Genomic DNA, 13,535 nt, shown 5'->3' on the forward strand with positions numbered 1-13,535 from the left:
TAATAAAAGAAATCAAGAGTGTTTATATATGTTCGTTTTCCCCCAATTTACCAGTTCGGCCTTCTAGTACTTAACCTTATATTGTCAATTCTTGACTGACAATGATTGGTCTTGGTTTAGGAAGTAGCAGAAATGTTTGGACTTAAATGAACTTCACACAGAAACACTTCAAGCAGTTTGAAAGCAATAAACCCTCAATGAAAACTTAGTTCATCCTGTTACAAACTACTGGAAAATCTGATGCCTGATGTTCATTTGTTTGTCATTTATTCACAATTCCAGCATCTTCCAACAGAAATTACATTTATTAGTTTTTAAGATTTTTGGAGCCAACAGCTATGTTTGTAACAATTGAGTGTGTGTGTGGACATGCCCCGCCCCTTATAGATTTATTATACATCTACACCTGACAGTGATGATGATAAACTTCCAGCAACTTGTTGCCCCTCCTTCTAAAATCACCCTCCTAACCCCCACCAAAAACTACCCTCACTTTTCTTCCCTCTCCTTTTTTTACAGAGAACGGTTACAAATATAATTACTACGAATAACGTTTAGCCTAAATTACAAAAGGGGTTTATTCAAATGTACATCATGTGTGTCAGAAGATTCATAACACTCTGTTGTAACAGTAAAATATGTCCAACCCAAGAGACCTTCAGCTCTCATCTGTTTGCTCAGCTGTTGGGCAGGACAAGTTAAAAAAGAAAAAAAAAAGAAATTTAGATATATTTTATTTTATATATTCAACAGACATGTGCAAATGGTTTAAATTGATCAATTTTTAAAATCTCCTTTCTAATTTGTGCAGTTAGGTTGCATTTGTAAAGTTCTGAAGGAGAAAAAACTTTCTTGGCATCCTTCTGCATTTATTTTGCATAAGTAATTTTCTAGAGGATTTCCCTACATCCTTACATTCAGTCAATCAATATTTACCATTTAGACAATGAATGGATTGAGGTAATTGAACCTCCAGGGCCCATCAGCACAGCTCTGTTGTTAATTTAAATGGTTAAATAGCTTCCAGTACCTTTTCTAATTTAGTAAATAGCTCAGCTGGTTCCAAAAGAAAGGAGAGAAAGAAAATATCTCCAACCCTGCTCTATCTTTCTTCATATATAGTTTGGCTGTATAGGAGCGCTGCATTCTGCTGATATATTTAAGCTTTGAGGACATCCACTATTTTTTGATAAAACATAACCTGCATGTTTAGAAATATTCTGAATATTTGTAGATAAGTTCAGGAGAATAACACAAAACTTTAATTGTAAATAGGAAGGCACCATTTATGTTGCATGATAATGCAACATTTGACATTTTTTAAGTAAAGAATAAAATATTACACATTGCAAAGCACCTGTGTCAGGTAATTTCCAACAATTACTCCACTTCCTTTCCCTGACGCTGTCTAAATGCAGCAATTAGCGGCGGTAATTGACATCCCAGGGCTCTATATCAGGCAAGGCTTTTCTCATTTCATCACTTTTGTGTCTTTGAATTGCTCTTTAAGCTATCCTGAGGAAGTGGTTGAGTATACTCATGCACGATTTCTTCTGTTAAGGATCCATCAAGCAATTAAATGCTTCTGTTCCGTTCAATAATTCATCTGTAGCCCCTGAAATCTGGTAGAAAAAAACTGACTTCAATCTGTGGTATTAAGCTCAAAAGGAAATGTTTTGTTGAAGCTGAACAGCTTTGATTGTGGAGCTTTTTTTTATGACTCTCACTCAGTCGCACTTTCAGCTGCAATGCTTCACTGTGCACCAATCTCATCAAGAATGAAAGAAAGCTCTTCAGTTAGATGACTGGAGATTTACAATCCACTACTTTATTCCAGGAGGTCGTTTTTTCATTATGAAACTTTTTGTTAGTTTCATAAACCGACAAAAAGGTTTGATTCTATTTTTTTTCAAATATTCCAGACAGCAAATAAATGGTAAGTAAACGTATATTGGGTCATTTTTTTTACCTGTCAGTGGGAAATGGTGTTGAGAAACGAAGGAATTTTTACAAACAAAAATAAATAGATAAATAAATAAATAAATAAATAAATAAATAAATAAATAAATAAATAAATAAATAAATAAAACTGCTTGCATTTGTTTGACGTACTTATCTTATTCTTTTTTTCTTTCTTGTATCACACTCCGTTCCTTTCATCAAGGGCTTGTTTTTAACCCAGAATATAGCCTCTTTTAAAAATGCTTTTCTTGCTAAAGTTGAACACTCAGGAGATTAAAATGTGACAAAAGAATAAACGTCCTTGCTTAAGTGCTTTTGAATGAAAAAAAAAATGGAAATAGATGTTTTAAGTTGGAGACAACCTTGATGAAATCAGAGAAATTAGGAAGGCTGTTTAAATAATTGTACTCATAATGTTAACACCGGCTGTCAAAAGAATGTGCTGAAGCTCAAATATAATCTCAAAGTCATCCTAAAAAATATTTAGACTTTTCAACTGTGATTTTTTTTAAAGACCTACTCCAATGAAAATTTGGTTTTTGTTGTTTTGCAAGTACCTGAAGCCTTTTCTCATGATGGAGGACATATAAGAAAATTAAGTTTAAAACTCCATTTCATAGTATTTCTTTCTTGAAACTGTTGTGAATCAGGAGCAGACTGCTGTTGGAAAAAAGCATGTAGTAGAAACATAGGTGCTAAAATCCGAGGGCCACAAGTTCCCTGCTCCGCTCCATTCTGATGCTCCACTTGCAGACAAATAGATCCATGTACGTCTTTGTTTTCCTCGTCTGAGCTGGCATCCGACTCAAAACGGCCCGGCTGGAAAGCTCCACTATTGCTCACCATTTTTGCCTCACTGGTAATGTTAAGTCGGTTGTTTTGGGGCTGTAAGCTAGCGTGTAATCAGAACGATAACATAAGAAGAAGGATGACATACGCTTGATATCAAATACACTCATATACTTTTCATATGCAGACGACACAAGTATATTCTGTACAGGGGAGAGCCTGAACGAAATTGTAAAAACAGTAAATACAGAATTAGGGAAACTAAAACAATGGTTTGACAAAATAAACTGTCACTCAGTGTTAACAAAACTAAATTCATGATTTTCGGAAATTCCACATTCCTTCAGATTTAGAAATAAAAGTGGCGATTGATAACCATGTTCTGGAAAGAGTGACAGAAATCAAGTTCCTAGGAGTAATTCTGGACGACAAAATAAACTGGAAACCACAAATAAAGCAGGTCAGAGCTAAACTTGCTAAAAGCATAGCAGTGTTGGGAAAAACATGCCATACTCTCACTCACAAAGCACGTTTACTAATATATTCATCCATCATACTACCATATTTACAGTACAGTGTAGAAGTTTGGGTAAATACTTATAAAACAAACCTACAGTGTTTATACATCTTAAAAAAAAAAGCTGTTCGAATTGTTCATGGAGTGGACTATGGGTCACATACAAACGCTCTGTTTTTAAAGTCGGGTTTATTGAAATATGGGATCTAGTGAAACTGAAAACAGCACTCGTCATGTACAAAGCCAGATGCAACTTACTTCCAATAAACTTACAGCAAATGTTCAAAGACAGAGACGGGAGTTACAATCTAAGAAAAAAAACAGAATTTCAAAAAGCAGTGCATTCGAACAACAAAAAAGAAAATGTGTCTATCTAATTGTGGTGTGGATTTATGGAATGGATTGGATGAAGGTTTAAAACAAACCAAAACTTTACATGTATTCAAAAAACCTACAAGAAGTCACTAATAGAACTGTAGAAGGCCAGAAACGATTAGTTAAACAAAAAATGTCACTTTAGCACAGTTGCAATGCAGAATTGTATTGTGAATGTTTTGTAACTATCTGTGAATAGCAATACGCGTATTGAATACGCACATCATCATGTTTTGTAAAAAGGGGTGGGAGCAGACAAGATTTATCTTCAACCCACTCCTTTTCAAGCACACTGTATTATTTTATGTCTTTTAAACCACTGTGTGTGTTGACTTTTCATTTGTGTGTGAAATAAAAACTAAACTGCAACTGAAACTGATAACAGGGCGTGGGCCTTACTAAGCACCAACAGTCCCCCCCACGACTTAGGGGCTACTTACTAATAAACACCTGCCACTCTGCAGAAACTGTGTCCTAAAGTTTTGTACCTAAAAGTGGCATACTCATGATTAAAAGACCACTGGAAATGCTGTTACAATAGATAAAATACGACTGGAGTGGGACTTTATGGCACTATGGCTCATGAATGAGTTCCTCAATAAGCTATGCATGTAAAGATCCCCAAGCTTTAAGGCGAAACACTGATGTTTGGAAGTATTTTTGTCCTGAACAGAAAAAACCTGATACTCAGCAGCTTTACAGCTGTCTCATTGTTCTTCAATGTCAGTCAGTCAAAAACAAGTTATTTATGTTTTACGTCAGTTTGTCAGTGGTATGAATAATAATGCATTTGACTGTGATGTTCATTTACTTCGTGTTTTTTTTTCATCCAAACCCCTTTTTCCCATAAACATACATATAAATATTGCTTATGTCTAGTTACTTCTACTAAAATTAAATCCCCATAACATGTCTTTTCTGCTCTTTCTCATCACATCATTATGAAACCCTCAATAAAGAACAAGCAGCCGTCCACAGTAACTCAGGAACTGGAGGTGAAGGAGACCAGGCCTGATGACAGGAACTGTTTATTGATAATCACAGCTGCCTAAAGTTCTTCAAAGAGGCTCTAAAACAGATGAGAGAACTTTTCAGATTAAAAATGTGCTAAACTGTAGATGTGCTTTCACATTGTCTTTTTCACTGATACATTTTCATTAATAACTCCAGATATCTAAATCACCTCATGATTCAATTCAATAGATGTCAAATTACTTGCCCCTTATTGTCAAACTTCACCAAAATCATTTCAATTTGATTTAATTTAACTAGAAGAGGTTAAGCAGTGGAAAATGTAAAAATGGCTTCTCTGTGATCGAGCTAAAAAGGGATTATTTCACACCCCCACGAGCCGGAATTAGTGGGCCAGCAGCATACACGACTAAAGGGAATGTTTGTCTTCTAGAGGACATGTTTCATTTGAGTTACAGGAGTTTCTGTGGCTCGAATTTTGAGCGCAAAGGACATACAACTGCTTCAGGACACACTGTTTTAGTTAGCTCATTAATTGGGTGGCAATTATGGAAACATATCCCTTGGGCCGTTCTCATTTTCTGCAGCTGTATACCACACTGTATTTATATTCATGGTCCGGATACATTAGCTAATTTGTCTAAGAATTTGACGTATAACTAACAAAACATAAGCAGACCTTGATACATTAAAAAATATCACGTAAAATTTATGATAACAAACAAAAAAAAGTGCAACATATTAGATTTAGATATAAACATGCTCACATACATCCCCTAAAAGATGAAAGGAAAATGCAGTTTCTTACAGAAGTGTCATTACAACTTCTGTTGCTTCTTGGGGTCATTTTCCCAGCATGCGAATGCAGATATGATACAGAGGAAGATTCATAGTTGCGCCTGTTGCATTTCAAGACACATTGTTGTTCTTCAAAGCCACAAATAGAGCAATTTTGAGACACCTCTTTAACGACAGGGATGAAAGCAGGAGGATGGCATCATTCCAAGGAAAGAAAAATGATGCGCAGCAAGTTCTGCACTTGTCGAACTTGACGGAAAGTTTGGCGATTAACAAAAAAAAACCAGAATGCCTTATAAAAACCCATCACAAACAACATAAAAATGGGGAAAATCCACACATGTATCAAGCATATTTAAAAAATCAACAGTGTTTCAATTTGTTCGATGTTGACACAAAATGAATTTTGAACTTAAGGTAATTGTAATTTTTCTCTTAGCAACTTTAACAATCAAAAGAAACAACAAAAAAGACAGTACAAACAAGTATGATGCTGTATTGAGACAACCTTGTATTTCATTTAAAAACCTGGATTAAAGTTACTGTATATTTGCACTTTAATGCCATAAAAAGATTGTTAAACTCTAAAAATGGCACTAACCTTCAACTATATTGAGTTTATGCTGAAATAATGGCCAGATGTGAGACAGATTTAGACTTTCATTTTGAAGTGGCATTCAGTTTTGAGACTATTTGATGTTTTTCAGGAATAACTACTCCTGCTTCATGTTTGGAGCAGACTTTCTTTTGATGTAAATCAAAGAAGAGGGAATTTTAGCATCAAAAGTGATGACGCAGAGGAAATGTTGTGCCTGAAAGCAGCCGTATATTTTACCCAGACTCTGCATTTCAAAAGGTAAAACAAGAGATTTTGATTTTCGATTATCTGTAAACTTACAACCCAAATTCAATGTTAATTGTGCAGATTTTTGCACATTGAAACGTTATGTGACAAAAAAGATGCGTCTTCATTAACAGCTTTAGTAATTTGCAGCCCTCAGCTAATTTGTATGAATCCTTGTGTTCTGTTCCTCATTAACATGGTTGCACCTATGTTTGTAAGCAAGAGCAGTTAAAGGACTTTAAGGACAGCTGCATTGATGCTGCATAAAATATGCAAATGCGCGCATGTTTGCTGATGCATCTTGAGGAGCTGCAGCAAGTGGCACGGCCAACATTGAAAGCTCTGGTCAGCAGAAAATGTTTGTTTTAGCTGGAAAATAAATCAATAATTACCCTGTGGCAATTTGAAATGTAAGTGATCTGACAGGATAACCACACAACTGCATGTCCTGCTGGAATGGTTTCAGCCTCCAGAAGAGTTCACTCTGCGACGCATGTGTTTGCAGAGTTTCGGGTCTTCTCAGGGGGAATTCATAAGGGTTGTTTCGCAAGGGCAGATCCATGTGTTTCAAGTCAGCTGGGCATAATGGCTATTTTGGTATGGCATAGACTAAAACTGCTGCACTGAAAAGAAAAGAAAAAAGAAAAAAAGTCTGTTCAGTCATCAAAAAAACTGACCTTTCTGGTCTTTTGCTAATTTTATCTTGTCTTGTTAATCTTGTAATTTGAGATTATATTCTCCTGTTACTTTTACCCAACAAGTTTGAGTATAACTATCAATGAATTCTGTTGCTAGAGACGCTACCCTAGCCTTTTACCACTGTCCAAGATACTTTAAGACCAACGCCATATTGGATAGGTCTGTAGACAATGAGACACAGCTTATCAGATAAGGTAAAATGACCACAAAATAATTCATTTTGGTCCGATTATAACAAGAAAAAACTCTGATCATCACAAATATAAGACCCAGGTATGAATGACATGAACGACATTTCAAACTTTTTCTACAAATAAATACGTCATTGTATCGGGAACGCAATGCATACCTGATAAATGGTTGTGATTTTACACATTTTGATTTGATTTGATTTGAAATGGTTTATTGGACATTGTTGTACACTCAATTTGGTAAAAATGTCTTGGATTTGAACAGGTAAACTAAATGTTTATTGATAACTGTACAAACGTTTGATTTACGGTTTATTAGTGTTTTATTCATTGATGGGTGGTTTGCAGGATCTCTGCAGCCCGTTGATGAAGCCATCGACATCCCTGCAGCTGTCCACTTCAATCCTTTCCTCCTCCACAAAAGACGAGATCTCCTCCAAGTCTGTGTGATGCTTCTGTCTGAAGAGGCCCAGTTGTCTGTATATTCTTTTCAATGTTCCTTTGCTAGAAAAAAATGTATTTTGAGTCCCCAAAAGGTTCAGAATTTCTTTGTTTTTGAAACCTATCCTGTTTAAAGCTTGACAAAATGCTCCTTGTCTTTCATCTTTGAGCATGCCACAGATAAACAGACATCTTAGGGGGTTTTTTTTCTTGTTAAATTATGTGTTATAAAGTAATAAATTTAGCCTATGACTTTTAAAGTCATAAATATATGACTTCTCATAATTCTCTTAACTTAACAGTTACAGCTTTTTTCGCGTAAACTATACTTTTAAGGTCGTAATTTAAAAATATTTTTCTGGCCCTAGAACTAAAACATAAATGTTAATATTATTATTTTGTTATTGTAGTTATTATAAATGTGTGGGGGGAGTTTCAGATAAAGCTATTTTTGCCACTGCATAGATGCAAAAAATGTTGGCTCATGTTACCATTTATCAAAATGATTAAAAAATTACTAATTAGAAAAAAAGTAATGCTTTTCTTAATATGTATGACTGGAATAAATAAATAAATTGTTTAAATTTCAGACATTTCAAATTAACAGAAGTGTTGCACTATACTGATAACAATTCTAAAGAGAGTATTTAAGAAAAAAGGCGTTTATATGAATTACGCTTAAACTGCTTAAAAGTGAAGCTATAGTTTATCCTGAACAATTTCATACAGACACAAGAAAAAGATACAATAAAAGTGGGTTTTTTACACTGTCAGCATGGATTTATTTTGTGAAGATCCTGCATATGTTTAACTTGAAATGTCAGCTATTGTCAGATTTCATATAAAACACACAACTGGGTAGTAGGAAGCCTAAAATTCTGGTCTCAAAAAGGCGACTCCTATTCTCATAATCAGAGATAACAGGACCATTACCTGCCCTGTAATGGGAGTATGTGGCAGTTATTCAAATCTATCTCTGTAATAAGAGAAACTGCAGCTGTGTCATATATAAATCTGTGCAGAAATCAAATAAATAGGGAAGAAAATTACTATTCTGTTAAGCTAATATAATGAGGCTCCTGGCCAGGAGATGACTTACAGGCTTTTGAACTTTAGTGAACAAGCAAATGAATCTGCTGATAATAAAGTTATGTCTGTTAGTGTCTTTTAAGGTGTGTCTTTCATTAAAATTCACAAAATGTAATAACTGCCTGTCACAAAGCCAAGACTACAACAGTTGACTGCGAAATAATTAATTTTACCTTTATAATTAAAATGCAGGCCATCAGTTCCATCAGTTATATGGGCCTATGGAGGAAAACTGACAATCAGAAAAACTGGAAGCTTTTATTTGGAAACAGATCATCATTTGTTTCTCTTCTGTGTGAAAACAAACATTTGTTTTGTTTTTTTCATCTTTATAAGACGGTTGATAATTTTGATTTTATTGAATTTTCGGATTGAAGGGGGCAAAGTTTCTTTCTTCGACATGAAACCTTTTCTTTCTGTCTAGATCAATCCAAGCAGCAGTTTTTTGGTCAATTGAAGGGAAGAATTGGTAATTCGTTTGGAGACCATTTGAAGACAATTGTAAATGGCGTATACTTACATAGAACTTTTCTACTTTGATTAAAGACACACAGCCAGTATACATTTTGAGCATTTTCCATGTAAAACGTGATGTATGTCATTCATAAGTGTTCATGTGCGTACGTTGAGGCTTTTGGCCGACGGGTCTTTGTGTTCACTGGGGTTAAATTGAAACAACAGAGCATCAAAATTAGATTTTAATTCCATTATTCCAAAAGTAAAGTTAAACAAATTCTTATTTTAATGTAAAATTTACAAATACAAATCTCATTTAAGTCACTTTGGTCAATGTTTACAATTGAAGCAAAGGACGATCTTAAAGTTCGATTTTGAGGTGACATCTCTCCTTGTATAAATCATAAAATGAATCCCTGTTGTCTTTATGTCAAAAATATATTGTAATATCTTTAGTCTATAAACAAAGTGTGATCTGTTCCTATGAATACTTATTTAACGCTCTGTTCAAGATGTTGAGGAAAACTAACAAAAATATTAGCTCAGTTCAAACACGGTAATATTGGGAGCATTTAGTAAATGATAAGCAGAAAAGTCTTCAGGGCAAACTTCAGCCCCGAAGGAAAGCTAAGAAATCAAAGTAATACAGAAAATTGCTCAACCAAAGTAAATTTGTTTTTGTCTCCCTCGGTTTAAGACCCACCTCCCAATGATAGGTTACTCATCCATTGTCACCACGATTGCACATCCAGTGTGAAGCTGGAGAAAAAGCTCATTTCAATTTTGTCATGGGTAATGTCACCTGATTTTACGCTGCAGAATCTCAACAAAACACCCATCAAAGTATCCACATAAATCATCGCTGACAGGGTATCAAAAACAAATACACTTTAAAGCCCTAAATGCAGAGTCACACAGCCGCGCCTCGGCTGCATGCTGACTCCAGCTTTCTCATCACCGGGCCAGTTTGGCACCATATCATCCGTTTTTATCTCCATCCTCTGTGTCCGTCACTGTCCACAATTATGTTGATTAGTAGTGACATTTCATTGATTGTTTTCATAATTTCCAATTGCTTTGTGTGCAGTGAAGTAAACAATAAAGAGTGGGACAGAAAAGAAGATGGACAGCAGAATTATGTGTGTGAGTGAGAAATGCATAGCCTCTGAGAGACTGATAACTTCCACCATTTGAAGGCAGAAACATTATTTGAATATCATTCATAATCAGAGCACACCCTGGAAAAACAAAGACATTTTCCGCTTTCTGCAAATACACTAATAAGGCTGTAATTATCACTACAAATGGCTACAAAGGCCCTAGTCACACGCACCTGTACAGAGGTTAGACCTGTGCGGGTGCTGCGGGTTTTTGGGTTGTCTGGACCCGTGGAGGGTTATAGAGAGGAGCAGTAGCATTTCAAAGGGAGTACAGAGCAAACTTCAGCCCCGAAAAAGCTAAGTGTCTTGTGCCTTAAGTCCCAATCCAACTATATTTTTATTTATTGTAAAATAGTTCCCAGGGGTCTTTTACCTATGATTATGCAAATTTCCACCAAAATCAAGAAGCCTGGTGTTGTTTTAACACATTTTCTGCGGAGTGACAGGAGTTCATCAGAAACTAGCATCTGAGTTGCTTGCGGAACTGTTGCCGCGGAAGTAACCAATGAGTTATATCGCTAGAGGAGACACGCCCGCTTAAAAAGCCTGGTCGACAGTGGCGGAGCGCGACGCCATCTTGGTGAGGTCGACGGCCCCCACATGACAATGATTTCTATTGCATTTAGTGGCATCTAAGTAGCTTTTATATACTGTATATATTTTTACATTTACATATATATAAATATATTATAGATTAAATATATAATATATATAGATACATCATTTGTCGTTGTTAAATAAGAGAAACAGTAAGCCTTAAAAGCTCATACTTTAATGAAATCTCATTGTTGCAGGACTTCTTACAAATAAAAAAATTATAAAAAGAATTTTTAAAAATAATTTCTAAACATTTAGAAACATTTTAAAACTCTGACATGTAATTTAAATTATTTAAAAAAGCCCACCAATAAGTCAATAATAATAATAAATCAATAGAAAGTCAATTAAAACTATAAATACTAACAATACATATATAATAAGTCAATATACAATAAAAAAGTATAATAATAATAATAATAAAATAGTCAACAAAAAGTCCAAAAGTGAACAATAGATTTACCCTAGAAAAAAAAAAAACAACTGTCACGAACTGGTGGTGGAGGACCCAAATGCAGGAGACCAAGCTTGATGACAGGAACTAAAACATTTAATTAGCAAACTGAAACATGACAAAACTATGAGGGGAAAAAAACCTGTGACAAAACAGAGCAGATGACCTGACAAGGAAGAACAGAAACCAAGACACTTAAATAGGCTGAGGGCAATTAACTGAACTGAAGACAGCTGTGGATCATGAACCTGAAGGTGTGACTGACAAGGAAACCAAAAACATGACAAAGAAAACCAAACCACTGAATCCTTACAGTACCCCTCCCGAAAAGGGCAGATTCCAGATGCCCAAAAACCCCTAGGAGGAGGGGACCTGGAGGAACAGAAAATGAAAAAACAAGTCCAGAACAGTTTGGGTTCCTTCAGCCAGACGGAAGTGAGGGGCATCAGAACCCCTTCTGTGAACAGGCATGAAGTGTAGAAAGTCCCAATTACTCTCCCCAGGGACAGGAACCATGAAGGGGAGCAGCACTGGTGACCCTCTTGTGGACCAGGTGACACAGCCAAGGGGGAATGGTGACCATCCTCCGGGACAGGGGACATGAAGTGTGGGCCCGGTGACCCTCCACAGGAAACTTGATGCTTGAAGGATGGTCCCGGCAATCCCCCTCAGGAACAGATAGGCTTGATGTGGAAGGGCATGGCATGAACAATGCTGCAGGAACTCATCTGGCAAGGCATGGAATGGGCATGATGGAAAACTCCCCTGCTGGGACCAAGCTGGTCAGGTCATTCTGTCACGAACTGGTGGTGGAGGACCCAAATGCAGGAGACCAAGCTTGATGACAGGAACTAAAACATTTAATTAGCAAACTGAAACATGACAAAACTATGAGGGGAAAAAAACCTGTGACAAAACAGAGCAGATGACCTGACAAGGAAGAACAGAAACCAAGACACTTAAATAGGCTGAGGGCAATTAACTGAACTGAAGACAGCTGTGGATCATGAACCTGAAGGTGTGACTGACAAGGAAACCAAAAACATGACAAAGAAAACCAAACCACTGAATCCTTACAGTACCCCTCCCGAAAAGGGCAGATTCCAGATGCCCAAAAACCCCTAGGAGGAGGGGACCTGGAGGAACAGAAAATGAAAAAACAAGTCCAGAACAGTTTGGGTTCCTTCAGCCAGACGGAAGTGAGGGGCATCAGAACCCCTTCTGTGAACAGGCATGAAGTGTAGAAAGTCCCAATTACTCTCCCCAGGGACAGGAACCATGAAGGGGAGCAGCACTGGTGACCCTCTTGTGGACCAGGTGACACAGCCAAGGGGGAATGGTGACCATCCTCCGGGACAGGGGACATGAAGTGTGGGCCCGGCGACCCTCCTCAGGAACAGACATGTAGAGGAGCGGCCCCGGTGACCCTCCACAGGAAACTTGATGCTTGAAGGATGGTCCCGGCAATCCCCCTCAGGAACAGATAGGCTTGATGTGGAAGGGCATGGCATGAACAATGCTGCAGGAACTCATCTGGCAAGGCATGGAATGGGCATGATGGAAAACTCCCCTGCTGGGACCAAGCTGGTCAGGTCATTCTGTCACCAACTGGTGGTGGAGGACCCAAATGCAGGAGACCAAGCTTGGTGACAGGAACTAAAACATTTAATTAGCAAACTGAAACATGACAAAACTATGAGGGGAAAAAAACCTGTGACAAAACAGAGCAGATGACCTGACAAGGAAGAACAGAAACCAAGACACTTAAATAGGCTGAGGGCAATTAACTGAACTGAAGACAGCTGTGGATCATGAACCTGAAGGTGTGACTGACAAGGAAACCAAAAACATGACAAAGAAAACCAAACCACTGAATCCTTACAACAACAAAGAAAAATAATAGATTTATACTGATTCATGTGAGTGATCAATTTGCTGTAACTGAGATATTATGGTTCAGGTTTCAAGCGAACAGTTTGGCCAGTCTTATCAAAATCTGTTTCCACAAAATGTTTTGAACATGGCCAGACCGTATTGCTAGTTGGTAACCACAGTGATCCATCTGGATTAGCTCTTCTGATAGCTAAGGCCCACTTTTTCCTTAAGTCTGAATCCAACCTGCAAGAAAAGTTCAGTCACTGAGTCAGAAATGTATAAATCTATATTACTATAATAGCCAAGTATGCTGTAT

Source organism: Oryzias latipes, chromosome 8 (assembly GCF_053564925.1).
Source record: "Oryzias latipes strain Hd-rR chromosome 8, Olatipes_Hd-rR_3.1".
Classification (NCBI taxonomy): Eukaryota; Metazoa; Chordata; class Actinopteri; order Beloniformes; family Adrianichthyidae; genus Oryzias; species Oryzias latipes.